The sequence below is a fragment of the Microcaecilia unicolor genome, chromosome 3 (genome assembly GCF_901765095.1).
Source record: "Microcaecilia unicolor chromosome 3, aMicUni1.1, whole genome shotgun sequence".
Classification (NCBI taxonomy): Eukaryota; Metazoa; Chordata; class Amphibia; order Gymnophiona; family Siphonopidae; genus Microcaecilia; species Microcaecilia unicolor.
The window spans coordinates 173,061,451-173,080,049 of NC_044033.1; the positions used below are offsets into that span (position 1 = coordinate 173,061,451).

The window sequence follows — 18,599 nt, forward strand, 5'->3', positions numbered from 1 at the left end:
GAGACGGCTACAAGCTAGAGTTCTGCCAACCCTTAAGAGACGGGTTTGTACTCTCTCCCTGCAAGTCTCCGGTCAAGCTGTGGTAGTGCAGCAGACCTTGGACAACCTGATCCGCCTGGGTGCGGTCGTTCCGGTGCCAAAAAATCAGATTGGCAAGGGACGTTACTCCATTTACTTTGTGGTTCCAAAGAAAGGAGGTTCTGTCCGGCCTATCCTCGGCCTCAAAGGGGTCAATCGGGCCTGGAAAGTGAGGCACTTTCGCATGGAGACTCTCCGCTCTGTTCTAGCGGCAGTGAAGGCAGGAGAGTTCTTGGCTTCCTTGGACATCAAGGAAGCGTACCTGCATATTCCCATCTGGCCTCCTCTCCAACGCTTTCTGCGTTTTACAGTCCTGAGACGACACTTCCAGTTCAGAGCCCTCCCTTTCGGGTTGGCTACTGCTCCACGGACCTTTTCCAAAGTAATGGGGGTCATAGCGGCCTTCCTGCTAAAGGAAGGAGTACAAGTCCATCCTTATCTGGACGACTGGTTGATCCGAGCCCCCTCTTCTGCAGAGTGCGGCAAAGCTATGGACCGGGTAGTTGCTCTTTTGAGCTCCCTGGGATGGATCATCAACTGGAAGAAGAGCCAGCTGCGCCCGACTCAGTCCCTGGTGTATCTGGGAGTTCGATTCGACACCCAAGTGGGCAGAGTGTTCCTGCCAGACAATTGGATTGTCAAGCTTCAGGCTCAGGTGGACTAGTTCCTAGTAGCCTCTCCTATTCGGGCTTGGGACTACGTGCAGCTGTTGGGCTCTATGACGGCCACGATGGAAGTAGTGCCCTGGGCCAGGGCTCATATGAGACCACTACAGCTATCTCTGCTGCTGCGCTGGACTCCGATGTCGGAGGATTATGCTGTGCGCCTTCCCGTGGACCCAGCAGTGCGCAAGGCGCTGAGCTGGTGGACGCAGACAGACAAGTTGTCTGCAGGATTGCCTCTGGTGACCCCGGAGTGGATTGTCGTCACGACAGACGCCTCTTTGATGGGCTGGGGAGCCCACTGCTTGGGAAGGACAGCGCAGGGGCTCTAGTCTCCTGCAGAGGCAAGTGGTCTATCAACCTCCTGGAACTCAGAGCCATTCGGTTGGTGTTATTGGAGTTCATCCCGGTACTGGTGTTGAAGCCTGTACGGGTCCTGTCGGACAATGCCACGGCTGTGGCCTATATCAACCGCCAGGGAGGTACCAAGAGCGCCCCTCTAGCCAGGAGGCTATGAGTCTTTGCCAGTGGGCGGAAGCGAACCTGGAGCAGCTTTCAGCGGCCCACATTGCCGGAGTCATGAATGTCAAGGCGGACTTTCCCAGTCGCCATACCTTGGAGCCCGGAGAGTGGCAACTATCTGCTCAGGCGTTCTTGGACATCACGAAGCGCTGGGGCCAGCCGAGCCTAGATCTGATGGCGTCATCGGCCAATGGCCAAGTGCCGCGCTTTTTCAGCAGAGGACGGGACCCTCGATCCCTGGGAGTAGATGCTCTTCTCCAACAGTGGCCGACACAAGAGCTCCTCTATGTGTTCCCGCCCTGGCCCATGTTGGGCAGGGTGCTAGACCGGGTGGCAAAGCATCCCGGCAGGGTAATCCTGGTGGGTCCGGATTGGCCCAGACGTCCCTGGTATGCGGACTTCTTCAGGCTCTCAGTCGACGATCCTCTGCGGCTGTCAGTGGAGCAGGGCCTGTTACATCAGGGTCCCGTGGTGATGGAGTATCCCTCTCCCTTTGGTCTTGCGGCCTGGCTATTGAGCAGCAGCGTCTGAGGAAGAAGGGCTTCTCAGACAAGGTCATCGCCACTATGCTGAGAGCGAGGAAGCGCTCTACTTCTACTGCTTACGCCAGGGTTTGGCGTATCTTTGCAGCATGGTGTGAAGCAGGCTCACTTTCTCCCTTCACTGCTCCAATTTCTTCAGTGTTGGCGTTCCTGCAAGAAGGTCTGGAGAAAGGCCTGTCGCTCAGTTCCCTTAAAGTCCAGGTAGCGGCTCTGGCTTGCTTCAGGGGCCGCCTGAAGGGTGCTTCCCTGGCTTCGCAGCCAGATGTGGTGCGCTTTCTCAAGGGAGTTAATCACCTGCGCCCTCCTCTGCACTCAGTGGTGCCTGCGTGGAATCTCAACCTGGTGCTAAGAGCATTGCAGAAGCCGCCTTTGGAACCCTTGTCGAGGGCATCTCTGAAAGACCTGACGTTGAAAGCAGTCTTTTTGGTGGCTATCACTTCAGCCAGAAGAGTTTCCAAGCTCCAGGCGCTCTCATGTCGAGAGCCTTTTCTGCAATTCACTGAGGCAGGAGTGACTATTCGCACAGTGCCTGCCTTCCTGCCCAAGATTGGTTCTCGCTTCCATGTGAATCAGCAGCTCTGTCTCCCTTCCTTTCGTAGGGAGGACTACCCAGAGGAGTACTCCGCTCTTGAATATCTGGATGTGAGACGAGTCATCATCAGATACTTGGAAGTGACCAATGATTTCCGGAAATCGGATCATCTATTTGTCCTGTTTGCAGGTCCTCGTAAGGGTCTGCAGGCTGCTAAGCCTACAGTGGCAAGATGGGTCAAGGAAGCCATTGCAGCGGCTTATGTGGCCGCGGGGAAGGTGCCGCCTATCCAGCTGAAGGCTCACTCCACGAGAGCTCAGACGGCCTCGATGGCAGAGGCCGGATCTGTCTCCTTGGTAGAGATATGCAAGGCGGCAACGTGGGCTTCGGCTCATACATTCTCCAAGCATTACCGTTTGACTGTGGCTGCACGGGCGGAGGCCCGGTTTGGAGCTTCAGTGTTGAGGTCAGGGATTTCTATGTCCCGCCCTGGGTGAGTACTGCTTCGGTACATCCCACCAGTCTATGGATTGATCAGCTTGATGATATGGAAGGTAAAATTATGTATAATCATACCTGATAATTTTCTTTCCATTAATCATAGCTGATCAATCCATAGCCCCTCCCAGATATCTGTACTGTTTATATTCTGGTTGAATTTTAGGTTCAAGTTTAGCCTTCAGTTACTTCAGGAGGACTTCGTGTTCAAGTTCTTCTTTCACTTGGATTCTTCAAGAGTTGAGACGAGTTTGTGTTACAGTGAGCTGCTGCATTCCTCTCCCCTCCATTTTACGGGGCTGGATTGAGACATAAATTCTGCCGGCACTCCCTCCCGCTTCGTGCGGCTGTAGGGCAGCTTTGTACCCCTCCCGCTTCGGCGGTGTTAGGGTCAGTCAGCTCCTCCCGCGGTTGCGGTTGCAGGATAAGCCAGATCCCCCCGCATCGGCGGGTGTGGTGTCCCTCCCCCGCTCCGCGGGGATGAGCTGGACGGATTCCCCTCCCCCACTTGTGTGGGGATGAGCTGGGTTAATTCCCCTCCCCCGTTTCGGCGGTGGTGAGCTGGGCAGAGTGTCCCTTCGTGGGTGTAATTCTCTAAGTGCTGAGTCCTGCGGATGGAGCTTTGATATCGACATACTGAGGAGTTTCCGGCAGCACATGACCACATATAGGGAGGCAAAAGTTTGCTCTCTATCTCCACCTGCTGGTAGATGGACACAACCCACCAGTCTATGGATTGATCAGCTATGATTAATGGAAAGAAAATTATCAGGTATGATTATACATAATTTTACCTTAATTTCCTTATTCTGTAAGACCAGTTCAGGCCAGTGATTTAATTCCCTGTATCTTTATTAAAAGCTTAACAAACCAAAAAAATTCATCTAAAGTGGTTTACATAAAAACACATACAAACAATTTATACAGTGTGTCTTAAATAAAAGTTTCAATCAAGGCAATTTACGGGTACATAAACATACGTAATACATCTCTAGCATCACATTAAATCATCATAGCCATCCTTTAATCTAGAAGAGCCAACAGTTTCTCATTATTTTCTTGCTTAAGATCTCCCGGCAAAGAATTTCACCTAGTAGAAGCCATAACAGCAAACATCCTAGCTCCTTTTCCTGTAGAAAGAGGCAGAGAAGCTGAAGATTCCAGTGGCATCACCGGTATAATAAGAGGTGCTGCTAGGAACCTGTCAGTATTTCTCTGCTTCCAGCAAATGGTGCAGGTTGGACTGGTGCATGGAGATTTTTTTTTTTAAACTGTATTATTGTGGTTACAATAATAACAGGCAACAATTTTGAGATTTATCATTCTCCGAGGACAAGCAGGCTGCTTGTTCTCACTGATGGGTGACGTCCACGGCAGCCCCTCCAATCGGAACGCTTTCTAGCAAAGTCCTTTGCTAGTCCTCGCGCGCCGATGCGCACCGCGCATGCGCGGCCGTCTTCCCGCCCGAACCGGCTCGTGCCGGCCAGTCTTCTTTTGTCCGCGCTCGGTACGGTCGTGTTTCGCCGTTCACGCCCCGAAAGTTGACCTCGCGCGTCGTTTTTCGACTTCGCTTTAGAAAAAAAAAAAAAAAAGGTGTCGGAAGGAGACCTTTTCGGTCTGCTCCCTTCCTGTACTTCTAGTTTTGCCCCGGTAAGTTTTCTTTCGTCGTCGGGGTAGGCCCTATTTAGGCCTCTGTTCGAAGTTTTCTTCCCCCTATTTTTGTGGTGCCATTTTCGCCATTTCGAGTTTTGATCTCGCCGGCGCGATTTTTCAGCCCATGACATCGAAGTCTTCCAGCGGCTTCAAGAAGTGCACCCAGTGCGCCCGGGTAATCTCGCTCACTGACAGGCACGCGTCGTGTCTTCAGTGTCTGGGGGCTGGGCACCGCCCGCAGGCCTGTAGTCTGTTCTCTTTTGCAAAAGCGGACTCAGGTAGCGAGATTAGCCCAGTGGAACGTTTTGTTCTCGGGCTCTTCGTCGGCATCGGCACCGGGAGTATCGACTGCTTCGACGTCGTCGGCGCCCGGACCTTCATCCTCGCCCCCGATTGCATCGAGTGCATCGAGGCATCGGCCCTCTGCATCGGGGTGACATCGGAGGGCTGCGTCGGCGTTGGTGGTATCGAGACCTCCTCGTCTGCTGATGTCGTCGGACGGTGGTGCTTCTTCTGGAGTGCAGGTGAGGGCTGTCCATTCCCCTGCTGGTGGCGGTGAGCCTTCGGGTGGGTCTCCCCCTACCCTGAGGGCTCCTGCGGTACAGGCCCCCCGAGACCGACCTCCTTCGGCCTCGGCCCCGAGGAAGAGATGGCTGGATTCTATGTCCTCCTCGTCAGTGCCGGGAAGCTCCGGTGACATGCTTCGTCCCAAAAAATCGAAGAAGCATCGTCACCGGTCCCCTTCCCGTGTCGGCACCGAGAGCTCTGGGTCCCCGAGGGAGTCGGCACCCAGTAGGCATCGGCACCGAGAGGACCGCTCGCCCTCTGTTCAAGAGGTGTCGGTGCGCTCCCCTTTGGACAGCCCGGAACAGCCTCCACGCCCGGAACAGGTTCTGACATCGACTCCTGCATCAGCTTCCATGTCTTTTTCCACAGCCGCTCTGCACGAGAGCCTCCGGGCCGTTCTCCCAGAGATCCTGAGAGAGCTGTTGCGCCCTACCCCTCCGGTACCAGGGGTGCTTGCGCCACCGGTACCGTCGAGCGAGGCGCCGGCTGGCCCATTGCCCGGGGTGAGGTCTCTGACATCGGTGCCGCTTGCGGTACCGATTGCGGTAGCCTCCCAGGAAGGCTCCCCGACTACGTCGGCGGAGGGAGCTTCGCCGGTGCGGGCGAGGGAGTCTACCTCTCGACGCTCCCACCGTGGCCGTGGTTCCAAGGAGTCGAGCCGGGCACGGCTGCAGACACAGGTCCGTGAACTTGTGTCTGACACCGATGGTGAGGCCTCGTGGGAAGAGGAAGAGGACATCAGATATTTCTCTGACGAGGAGTCTGAGGGTCTTCCTTCTGATCCCACTCCCTCTCCTGAAAGGCAGCTTTCTCCTCCTGAGAGCCTGTCTTTCGCTTCCTTTGTCCGGGAGATGTCTACGGCCATCCCCTTCCCGGTGGTTGTGGAGAACGAGCCCAGGGCTGAAATGTTTGAGCTCCTGGACTATCCTTCTCCACCTAAGGAAGCGTCCACAGTACCCATGCATCATGTCCTCAAAAAGACATTGCTGGCGAACTGGACCAAGCCTCTAAGTAATCCCCACATTCCCAAGAAGATCGAGGCCCAGTACCGGATCCATGGGGACCCAGAGCTGATGCGCACTCAGTTGCCTCATGACTCTGGAGTTGTGGATTTGGCCCTAAAGAAGGCCAAGAGTTCTAGGGAGCATGCTTCGGCGCCCCCGGGCAAGGACTCTAGAACCTTGGACTCCTTTGGGAAGAAGGCCTACCATTCTTCTATGCTCGTGGCCAAAATTCAGTCCTACCAGCTCTACACGAGCATACACATGCGGAACAATGTGCGGCAGTTGGCGGGCTTGGTGGACAAGCTCCCCCCTGAGCAAGCCATTTCAGGAGGTGGTCAGGCAGCTGAAGGCGTGCAGAAAATTCCTGGCCAGAGGGGTGTATGACACCTTTGATGTTGCGTCCAGGGCCACTGCTCAAGTTGTGGTGATGCGCAGACTCTTATGGCTGCGTGCCTTCGACCTGGAGAATAGAATCCAGCAGCGGATTGCGGACTCGCCTTGCCGTGCGGATAATATTTTTGGAGAGAAAGTCGAGCAGGTGGTAGAGCAGCTCCACCAGCGGGACACCGCTTTCGACAAGTTCTCCCGCCGGCAGCCTTCAGCCTCTACCTCTACAGGTAGAAGATTTTTTGGGGGAAGGAAGACTGTTCCCTACTCTTCTGGCAAGCGTAGGTACAATCCTCCTTCTCGACAGCCTGCGGCCCAGGCTAAGCCCCAGCGCGCTCGCTCTCGTCAGCAGCGTGCGACTCAGCAAGGCCCCTCGGCTCCCCAGCAAAAGCAAGGGACGAGCTTTTGACTGGCTCCAGCAGAGCATAGCCGACATCCAAGTGTCAGTGCTGGGGCGACCCGCCAGTCGGAGGGAGGTTGAAAGCTTTTCACCAAAGGTGGCCTCTCATAACCTCCGATCAGTGGGTTCTCCAAATAGTCCGGCAAGGATACACCCTCAATTTGGCCTCAAAACCTCCAAATTGTCCGCCGGGAGCTCAGTCTTACAGCTTCCAGCACAAGCAGGTACTTGCAGAGGAACTCTCCGCCCTTCTCAGCGCCAATGCGGTTGAGCCCGTGCCATCCGGGCTAGAAGGGCTGGGATTCTATTCCAGGTACTTCCTTGTGGAAAAGAAAACAGGGGGGATGCGTCCCATCCTAGACCTAAGGGCCCTGAACAAATATCTGGTCAAGGAAAAGTTCAGGATGCTTTCCCTGGGCACCCTTCTTCCCATGATTCAGGAAAACGATTGGCTATGCTCTCTGGACTTGAAGGACGCCTACACGCACATCCCGATACTGCCAGCTCACAGACAGTATCTGCGATTTCAGCTGGGCACACGTCACTTCCAGTACTGTGTGCTACCCTTTGGGCTCGCCTCTGCGCCCAGAGTGTTCACAAAGTGCTTGGCTGTAGTAGCAGCGGCACTTCGCAGACTGGGGGTACACGTGTTCCCATATCTCGACGATTGGCTGGTGAAGAACACATCCGAGGCAGGAGCCCTGCAGTCCATGCAGATGACTATTCGCCTCCTGGAGCTACTGGGGTTTGTGATAAATTATCCAAAGTCCCACCTTCTCCCAGTGCAGAAGCTCGAATTCATAGGAGCTCTGCTGGATTCTCGGACGGCTCGCGCCTATCTCCCAGAGACGAGGGCCAACAACTTGTTGTCCCTCGTCTCGCGGGTGCGGGCGTCACAGCAGATCACAGCTCGGCAGATGTTGAGATTGCTGGGCCACATGGCCTCCACAGTTCATGTGACTCCCATGGCCCGCCTTCACATGAGATCTGCTCAATGGACCCTAGCTTCCCAGTGGTTTCAGGCTGCTGGGGATCTAGAAGACGTGATCCACCTGTCCACGAGTTTTCTCAAATCCCTGTATTGGTGGACGATTTGGTCCAATTTGACTCTGGGACGTCCTTTCCAAATTCCTCAGCCACAAAAAGTGCTGACTACGGATGCGTCTCTCCTAGGGTGGGGGGCTCATGTCGATGGGCTTCACACCCAAGGAAGCTGGTCCCTCCAGGAACGCGATCTGCAGATCAATCTTCTAGAGTTACGAGCGGTCTGGAACGCTCTGAAGGCTTTCAGAGATCGGCTGTCCCACCAAATTATCCAAATTCAGACAGACAACCAGGTTGCCATGTATTACATCAACAAGCAGGGGGGCACCGGATCTCGCCCCCTGTGTCAGGAAGCCGTCAGCATGTGGCTCTGGGCTCGCCGTCACGGCATGGTGCTCCAAGCCACATATGTGGCAGGCGTAAACAACAGTCTGGCCGACAGGTTGAGCAGGATTATGCAACCTCACGAGTGGTCGCTCGATTCCCGTGTAGTGCGACAGATCTTCCAGGTGTGGGGCACCCCCTTGGTAGATCTCTTCACATCTCGAGCCAACCACAAAGTCCCTCAGTTCTGTTCCAGGCTTCAGGCCCACGGCAGACTGGCATCAGATGCCTTCCTCCTGGACTGGGGGGAGGGTCTGCTGTATGCTTATCCTCCCATACCTCTGGTGGGGAAGACTTTGTTGAAACTCAAGCAAGACCGCGGCACTATGATTCTGATTGCTCCTTTTTGGCCGCGTCAGATCTGGTTCCCTCTTCTTCTGGAGTTGTCCTCCGAAGAACCGTGGAGATTGGAGTGTTTTCCGACCCTCATCACACAGGACGAAGGGGCGCTTCTGCATCCCAACCTCCGGTCCCTGGCTCTCATGGCTGGATGTTGAGAGCGTAGACTTTGCCTCTTTGGGTCTGTCAGAGGGTGTCTCCCGCATCTTGCTTGCTTCCAGGAAAGATTCCACTAAGAGGAGTTACTTCTTTCTATGGAGGAGGTTTGGTGTGACAGCAAGGCCCTAGATCCTCGCTCTTGTCCTACACAGACCCTGCTTGAATACCTTCTGCACTTGTCCGAGTCTGGTCTCAAGACCAACTCTGTAAAGGTTCACCTTAGTGCAATCAGTGCATACCATTACCGTGTGGAAGGTAAGCCGATCTCAGGACAGCCTTTAGTTGTTCGCTTCATGAGAGGTTTGCTTTTGTCAAAGCCCCCTGTCAAGCCTCCTACAGTGTCATGGGATCTCAATGTCGTTCTCACCCAGCTGATGAAACCTCCTTTTGAGCCACTGAATTCCTGCCATCTGAAGTACTTGACCTGGAAGATCATTTTCTTGGTGGCAGTTACTTCAGCTCGTAGAGTCAGTGAGCTTCAGGCCCTGGTAGCCCAGGCCCCTTACACCAAATTTCATCATAACAGAGTAGTCCTCCGCACTCACCCTAAGTTCTTGCCAAAGGTTGTGTCGGAGTTCCATCTGAACCAGTCAATTGTCTTGCCAACATTCTTTCCCCGTCCTCATTCCTGCCCTGCTGAACGTCAGCTGCACACATTGGACTGCAAGAGAGCATTGGCCTTCTATCTGGAGCGGACACAGCCCAACAGACAGTCCGCCCAATTGTTTGTTTCTTTTGATCCCAACAGGAGGGGAGTGGCTGTGGGAAAACGCACCATATCCAATTGGCTAGCAGATTGCATTTCCTTCACTTACGCCCAGGCTGGGCTGGCTCTTGAGGGTCATGTCACGGCTCATAATGTTAGAGCCACGGCAGCGTCGGTAGCCCACTTGAAGTCAGCCACTATTGAAGAGATTTGCAAAGCTGCGACGTGGTCATCTGTCCACACATTCACATCTCATTACTGCCTGCAGCAGGATACCCGACGCGACAGTCGGTTCGGGCAGTCAGTGCTTCAGAATCTGTTCGGGGTTTAGAATCCAACTCCACCCCCCTAGGCCCATGTTTGTTCTGTTCCAGGCTGCGCACTCAGTTAGTTGGTAAATTTTTTAGGTCAATCTCAGTTATGTCCTCGCCGTTGCGAGGCCCAATTGACCATGGTTGTTGTTTTGAGTGAGCCTGGGGGCTAGGGATACCCCATCAGTGAGAACAAGCAGCCTGCTTGTCCTCGGAGAAAGCGAATGCTACATACCTGTAGAAGGTATTCCCCGAGGACAGCAGGCTGATTGTTCTCACAAACCCGCCCGCCTCCCCTTTGGAGTTGTGTCTTCCCTTCTCTTTGTCTTGCTACATATGAGACTGGCCGGCACGAGCCGGTTCGGGCGGGAAGACAGCCGCGCATGCGCGGTGCGCATCGGCACGCGAGGACTAGCAAAGGACTTTGCTAGAAAGTGTTCCGATTGGAGGGGCTGCCGTGGACGTCACCCATCAGTGAGAACAATCAGCCTGCTGTCCTCGGAGAATACCTTCTACAGGTATGTAGCATTCGCTTTTTGGCATAACACCCATATTACACTTGCTTAACCCCCCCCCCCCCCCCAAGAACTAAAGTAAATCGACCCCCTCTCCCCCTCAAGTTCCTCTCCCTCCCCTAGATGGCATCAACCATTCAAAATTCTACTCCGAGCAGTCGGTGTAAGCGAGTCCCAGAAGGGAGACCAGCATTGCAAGAGACGGTCCCCATGCTGGGAAACCAGATCCCGAACATATCTGTGCTCCACTGCGCTATTTCTGGGATGGGCGGGACGAAATGCTTGTTCTTTTGGCCGCTGTTGGAGACAGGGTGCTGGGCTCAATGGACCCTTGGTCTGCCCCAGCATGGTGATGCTTATGTCTTATAAGGGACCGCCACTGCGGAACCGAGGGGCGATGGGGAAGCAGCCAGACACTCAATATAGTTTTTTTTTTCCCCATCAGAACCGCCCGCCTTAGGAAATTTGTTAGATCCACTCTGCGGGATTCCCCTTTATGATACACATCGAACAGCAGTGCAGGGGAGGGTTGCCACCTAATCCTCCAAATCCCAGACACATGGGCAGAAAGGGTCGTCTAGAGCAACAGAACCGGAGGACATGGCCAGAACATGTGGCCCAAATGGGCTACAGTTCCCCACATTTCAGGCAATCATCATAGGGGAGCAGGGTAGCCCAAAAAGCCCTATGCGGTGAGATATATAAGCGCATAGTAAATTTATACTGCAACTCCCGAATATCAGCACTCCCAAAATTCCCTTAGCAGGTTGGTAGGCTGGCTTGTAATGTTTTATTTTTATTTATTTGTTACATTTGTATCCCACATTTTCCCACCTCTTTGTAGGCTCAATGTGGCTTACATAGTACCGGAGAGGCCTTTGCAGGCTCCGGTGTGAACAAATACAGGGTGGTGGTGTGGTAAGATCAAGTTCATGTGGCACAGCCACATTAGGGAATCGGAGAACAGAAGAGTTGTGTTATGTCCATTACGTGCTTTAGTTTGGTTGTGTTGCAGAGATTAGGCATTTGTTAGATCGGTAGGTTATGCCTTTTTAAACAGGTTGGTTTTTAGTGATTTCCGGAAGTTTAGGTGGTTGTACGTCGTTTTCAAGGCTTTTGGTAATGCGTTCCACAGTTGTGTGCTTATGTAGGAAAAACTAGATGCGTAAATTGTTTTGTATTTAAGTCCTTTGCAGCTTGGGTAGTGCAGATTTAGATAAGATTGTGTATTTAGATAAGATTCGGATGTATTTCTAATTGGTATTTTATTTATTTTTTTATTTTTGTTACATTTGTACCCCGCGCTTTCCCACTCATGGCAGGCTCAATGCAGCTTACATGGGGCAATGGAGGGTTAGTGACTTGCCCAGAGTCACAAGGAGCTGCCTGTGCCTGAAGTGGGAGTCGAACTCAGTTCCTCAGTTCCCCGGGACCAAAGTCCACCACCCTAACCACTAGGCCACTCCTTCACTCGATCAAGTCTGTCATGTAACTCGGCTTCTCCGTAGATGATTTTGTGAACCAGGGTGCAGACTTTGAAGGCGATGAGTTCTTTGATTGGGAGCCAGTGTAGTTTTTCATGGAGGGGCTGCGCTTTCAAATCGCGTTTTGCCAAATGTAAGACTAGCTGCCGTGATTTGAGCGGTCTGAAGTTCCTTTAAGGTTTTTACATCCCGCATAAATTCCATTGCCGTAATCTAAGTGGCTTAGTACCATTGATTGTATCAGGTTGTGAAATGTTTCCCTCGGGAAGAATTGCTTCACGCGTTTGAGTTTCCACATTGAGTGGAACATTTTCTTTGTAGTGGATGCCACTTGGCTCTCTAAGGTTAAATACGGTCCATTGTAACGCCGAGGATTTTCAAGCTGTCTGAGATAGGAAGGTGTGATTTGGGGTGTTGATACTTGTGGGGATGTCCGTGCTGTGTTGGGATGAGAGGAGGAGACAGTTTTTTTCTTTATTGATTTTTAGTTGAAATGCATTTTCCCATGAATCCATGATCAGGCCAGGCTTGATTTCGTTGGTGATTTCTGTCAGTTTTGTTTTGTAAGGAATGTATATTGTGACATCGTCTGCATATATGAAAGGGTTAAAGCCATGGTTGGATAAGGACTTGGCAAGTGAGGTCATCATTAAGTTGAATAGGATTGGTGATAGCAGTGATCCTTGCGGTACTCCATAGTCTGCTTTCCACGGTGATGGTATGTTTGAATTTGATTTTACTTGATATGTTCTTGTGGTTAGGAAGCCCTTGATCCAGTTTTTCCACCAATCCTGAACTTATCTACTAACCTTATTAATATATTATGGTTTACTATGTCGAATTGGAGGAGAAGGATGTTTTTGCCTGTTGCTATTTCCTGCTTGAATTTGGCTAGAAGAGTGAGTAATACTGTTTCCGTGCTGTGGAGGGGGCGAAAGCCTGACTGTGATTCATGTAATATTGAGAATTTGTTTATGTAATCTGTAAGTTGTTTGGTTACCATGCTTTCCATCAGTTTGACCACCAATGGGATTGATGCTACTGGACGGTAGTTAGTGATTTCATTTGTTTTTTTTCTTGGTATCTTTTGGTATTGGGGTGAGTAGGATATTGCCATTTTCCTTAGGAAAGAGGCCTTTGCTGAAGCATGTAATTCAGGTGGGATGTGAGGTCAGCTATGAAGCGGTCAGGGACAGATTTCATTAGTTAGCTGGGACAGGTATCTAGTTTACAGTGAGTGTTGGAAAACCTACTAATCGCATGCGTAACTATTTCAACAGTAAGGAGGGCAAAGTTTAACCAGGTCCGATCTGCCGGGTATTCTCTAGTGGTTGAGTGCAATTCATTAAGGAAGTTTTCAATGTCGGTGTTGTTCTGAGGTAGCGTGTTGCGTAGGTTTACAATTTTTTCATTGAAGTACTTCGTAAGTTTATCTGCAGATGGGATGTCTGTATTCGTGGTAGTGACCAAGTTGGTGTCTAGGAGTTTGTTCACGAGTTGATATAATTTCTTCATGACTTTGTAATCTGTCCCTATTTTGGTTTTATAGTATGATCTTTGGCCTGTCTTATTGTGTATTTGTATTTTCTTTGTATTTGTTTCCATGTGTTGAGTGTATGTTTGTTTTATTCCATGCTCGTTCGAGTTTCCTGGTTTGTGTTTTTAACTTTTTCAGTTCGTCGTTGAACCATGGTGTCGAGTTATGCTTGTGTGGGGTTCTTGTTCGTAAGGGCGCAATTTCATCTAGTATGCTTTTGCATCTTTTGTCCCATTCTATGAGATAGTATATGGAGTCTGTTTGTGTTGCCCATTCATTATTGTATATTAGCTGCCAGAATGTTTTTGTGTCTACTTGACCTCTTGTACTGTAGGATGTGTGTTCTAGTATTCGTTGTATACCCTTCTGCTAATGTAGGGATAAATTTAGTTTGTAGTGGTCGGTCCAGGGTGTCTCTGTCCATTTCGTATTTGTTATTGTTAGGTTCTGGTCTGTTGAGAGTTTGTGTGAGATGAGATCAAGTGTGTGCCCTTTGATGTGGGTTGCTTGCATTTGTGGCCATTTGAGATTGCATAAACGGAGAAATTCCTTACATTCTCGTGCATTGATAGAGTTTGAGTCTTCTAAGTGAAGGTTGATGTCTCCTAGTACTAGTGTATTGGAGTCTGTTACACATGTATTTGAAATTAAGTCCATGAAGTTGGTCTGGCCTTTGTTCCAATTACCTGGAGGTCTGTAAAACAAGACACAATTCAAATGATCGTGTAGGGTTTTGTTGTGGATTCTGATTGAGGCAATTTCAAGTTGAGGTGTTATGGACTCGTCAGTGGTTTCAGTGGTAAAGTGGGACCAATAGATTAGTGGTATGCAGACCAACTCTGCGCCAGGTCCCCATAGCACACATCAGGTAATGTCTCTCTTAATTAGTTATGAAAATATTTCAGGGGAACTGCCAATTGTGCTTCTAGGTCCTATATCTCAACTAGTTGTTCCCATTTTGTCATAGACAAGGAGGCCTGTGGTAACGAGGCAATATAATGGCGTAATTGCAGATAGGGGAGAAAAGCCCGAGGGGGTCAAGTGCTTGCTAGTACATAAGTCCTGGAAAGTTTTACATGTGCCATCGTTATTTAAAACTTGGAAGAGAAAAAGAGTCCCCTCCTCTCTCCACCTGCAGAAAACCGCTGAGGACCTACCCACAGGGAAGTCTCTACATTCCCCCAAATTGGCAACAATGGGGATACATGAGGGTCAAGATTGTAAAGCCTACAGACCCAACGCCATGCCCTCTGCAGGGGAAGAAAGAGGGGGGCAAAACTCGGTCTCGCAGCTGCTCGACCAGGGGCCGCATGCAGCCAATAACTAAAGTGGTGCGGACTCAGCACCATACCCTCAGTAGCTGAGAAGGAAAAGAAAGTCGTACCCCTAAACCAGTCACTCAGATGTCTCATACAGCCAGCCACTGAGAATACTTTAATACTGAGCGCTCCGAGGCCACCCTTGGCCATAGAAATATAGGTCTACAAAAAAGGGACCCGGGCTCGCCGTCCGTGCCAAAAAAACCTCACCAACAATCGATGCAACAGCCGTTCATCGTGTTGCAGAAAAAAGAGGGACAATACTTGAATAAAATAGAGCCACTTAGGGACTATTATCATATTATATAACGCTATCCTTCCCCACAGAGATACAGGAAGAGGTTGCCACATCCTCAGAGAAATTTGGGTAGATACCCACAATGGAGCCAGATTAATAGCGTAGAGTTGTTTCATATCTGCTGGGACCCTAATGCCTAGATATTTGATATGGCCAGTTGCCCATTTTAATGGGAAGAATCCCTCCCATTCCTCCCTCATTGAAACAGGGATTGGTAAGGCCTCCGATTTCTGTAAGTTAAGTTTGAAGCCCGAATAATATCCATATTCTGCTATAACATCCAGCATAGCGGCCAACGAGCTCAGGGGTTCGTAATGGTAAATAATATGTCATCAGCGAAGGCCAACACCTTAATAGAGAGATGGGATAGCAGAACTCCCGTGATTGCCGGATCTCTTAGTATGGTGCGGAGTAGGGGTTCTAAATATAACAAAAACAAAAGAGGAGATAACGGGCACCCCTGTCCGGGTTCCTCTACCCACCCGAAAGGTAGGCGAGCATAAGCCATTCACCAGCACATGGGCAACCGGTTCCATCTATAAGGTGCCCAGTGCCTGCAAAAACCACCCCTTCATCCCTACATATTGCAACACCTCAAAGAGGTATTCCCAGGATAGACTATCAAAAGCTTTCTCCGCAACTAGACCAACAAGGAGGATTGGCTTCCGCTAGGCCCCACTCTGGGGCACCGCCAACAGCGCTGTACGAACATTTAGGCCTGGGTGCCGCCCTCTGACAAATCCCACCTGGTGGTCTCCCACCGGTTCGGGAATATGCTTAGCTAGCCTATCTGCCAGCACCCTTGCCATGATTTTTAAGTCCACATTGAGCAGCGAAATTGGGTGATAAGCCTCAGGGGAATCGGGAGCTTTACCAGGTTTGGGAATGAGTACTATAAGTGCTTCCTTAGCTCGTGCAGGAAAGGTTCCCCCTGAAATCACCTCCTCATAGAATAGCGTAAGTGGTGCTCTCACTTGTTGAACCAGTATCTTATAGTATTCTGGGGAGAATCCATCTCCTCCCAGGGCAGTACCCAGTGTCAGAGACTTAATTATCTGTTGGACCTCACTTGCACGCAGTGGTTTACTTAAGGAGTTGCTAGCCTCAGGAGAAAGAGTAGGAAGACCCGAGTCCATGAGGTAGTCTACCAGAGAGGGTCCCCCTGTTCCAGATCCGCTTGGTACATCTGTGAAAAACAGCCATGAAAAATTTGCATAATGTCGGTGGGGTTAGATTTCCTAGACCCATCCGGTGCCACCAGCATAGGAATGAATGTTCTAGCTGGCCACGCTTTCACCACCCGGGCACGTAGTTTACCCGGCCGGTTACCAAACTTGGAATTGACAACGTTGAGAGAATAATTGCTTTTTCATACGCTCATGAAGGAAAGAGTTCAGAGCAGTTTTCACATTCTCAAAGGTGGCCCCGGACAGATACTTCAAATGGGCCTGTTTAGCTCGTTGATACCGGCGCTCCAACAAGAGAATCCCCTGGGTGATTCTCCTGTTTCGTGCACTCACATAACTAATGACCTCACCCTGCATCACTGTCTTTGATGTTTCCCAGAACAAGTCTGGGGTCTCTCTATGGCCTACATTGGTTTCCGCGAAAAGATTCCATTTCTGAATCAGGAAGTTCTGAAAATCAGGGTCATCCGAGAGATAAGATGGAAATCTCCAAATACCAGCTGTACTTACGTTTAGACCCAGTGTTAAGTCCACCCAGATGGAGTATGATCTGATATCGCCATAGGGCCTAATCTGCTGATACCACCCTTGAGAATTTCGAGGTTGCTAGCAGAATATAATCAATATGGGACCAGGACTGGTGGGCCGGAACAAGTGCGTGTAATCATTCTGTGTCGGGTGTAGCAAACGCCACGGGTCCACCAAATCCAGAAGCCTGTAAAGGTAGGGCAAACCCCTACTTTTGGCCAGCGCACTCCAGGCCCCAGGCGAGGAACGATCCAGACTTGGATCAAAGACCTGGTTAAAATCACCCACCATAATCCACGGGGCCATGTCGTATTTAAGACCTAAATTAACAAGTGCATGCAAGAACCCAGCTTTATAGACATTTGACCCGTACTCAGCGCATAAATAGTACTCTTGACCCATATAATTAAGGTGCACCAATACATATCTGCCTTCAGAGTCTTTCTCCACCAGTCGGGACACAAAGGGTAGAACCCGCTTAAGCAAAACCGCCACCTCCCCCCCCCCCCCCCCCCCCCCCCCCCCCCGCAGAGGAGGAGAAGTAGCACTCCCCCATCCACTGCTGGCACAGTTTCTGATGTTCTGTATCTGAGAGTTTTGTCTCCTGTAGGCTTACTATGGAGGCTCCATGGCGCTTAAGAGTCGACAAGATTTTGGAGCGTTTAATAGGGGATGTGATCCCTGCCACATTCCAAGAAATTAAGCGTGTTGGTGGGGTCCTAGCCCATTCATCCAGAGCCCACACTACTAATACTTTCAATTCCCTCTCAGACCCCCTGCTGCCCAGCCTCAGCCAGAGGCCATCCAAACAGCTGGTCAGGTGGGTGTACAGCTCCCCTTGTGTTACACAAAGATCCATACGCCCAGCACGCATGACTCCCACCACTCGATACAACAACCCAACATTCACATCACCCTCCAGTTGGTTCTCTGCCCCCGCCCCACACACCAAATCCCACCCCAGCCATCCACCCAACCACCCCCCTTGCCCCCCAAACAAACATAACAATCCCACTAAACCCTGCCCTACGCCTAGATAATTATGGCTGCCCCCTCCTATGAAAGGACAGTCAAAGGAGATCTAGAACGCTGTGGGGTCCCCATCCCAGTCCGCCATTGTAGATTCGAACCTGTAACACATGTCTCCCAGAGTTAGGAACAGAGGATCTGTCTGAATGCAGATTAACCAGTTATATGTTCTCTTCGCAACCCGGTCACTCACTGCACCAGGTCCCAGGGTTGCTGGTCCCCAAGAATCATAACTGCTCTTGTGTGTAGTTCTTCCATCTGCAGTCGAGTTTGTCTGGCCCATAAGTGACCCTTATACGGCATTCATATTGCAGCCCAGTTATGGCTTCAGATAGTTCCATCCCAATTCTAAACTCACAAAACCGCCGACATGGCAACTCTCAAACATGCTCTCCCAAGCGCAAGGGAACGTATAATCCAAGGCAGCAATCTTGTGTCTGACTCTGCTCAAGTATCTGGTCGGTTAAGCCATTCCGACGCTGCTTCAGGCGTTAGAAAGGACTTTCATGTGCCATTTATAAGAACTTTCAGGGTGGCTGGGTACTGCAGAATAAAGCAAAGTTGTTTTTCAACCAGTTTCGCACAGATTACAGAGAAAGCACGACGCTTAACCGTCAAGGCCACAGAATAGTCCTGAAAAATGTTTACCAGTTCACCATCAAATTTTGTATCCTATCTGCAGGTTTTATACAGCCTCAGCAGTGCTGCTTTCTGAGAGTAACTGTGAAATTTAGCGATCACAACCTGAGGCCTTAGATCTCTCGTGGGCTTTTGGCCGATACGATAGGCCTGTTCAAGGCGGATCGCCCTTCCCTCCCCCGCTTCCGGGAAAGTTGCTAGAAGCCATGTTTCCAGTGTTTGCTTAAGTTTTGTTTCAGCAATAGATTCTGGAAATCCGACAAACCTCAAATTAT

General features: G+C 50.8%; 1 protein-coding gene across 2 annotated transcripts in view; it reads left to right on the plus strand.

Annotated features, from left to right (window-relative positions):
* Positions 1 to 18,599, plus strand: part of OS9 (OS9 endoplasmic reticulum lectin) — a 191,457-nt gene that overhangs the window by 84,335 nt on the left and 88,523 nt on the right. The gene's annotated exons all lie outside the window — the stretch shown is intronic.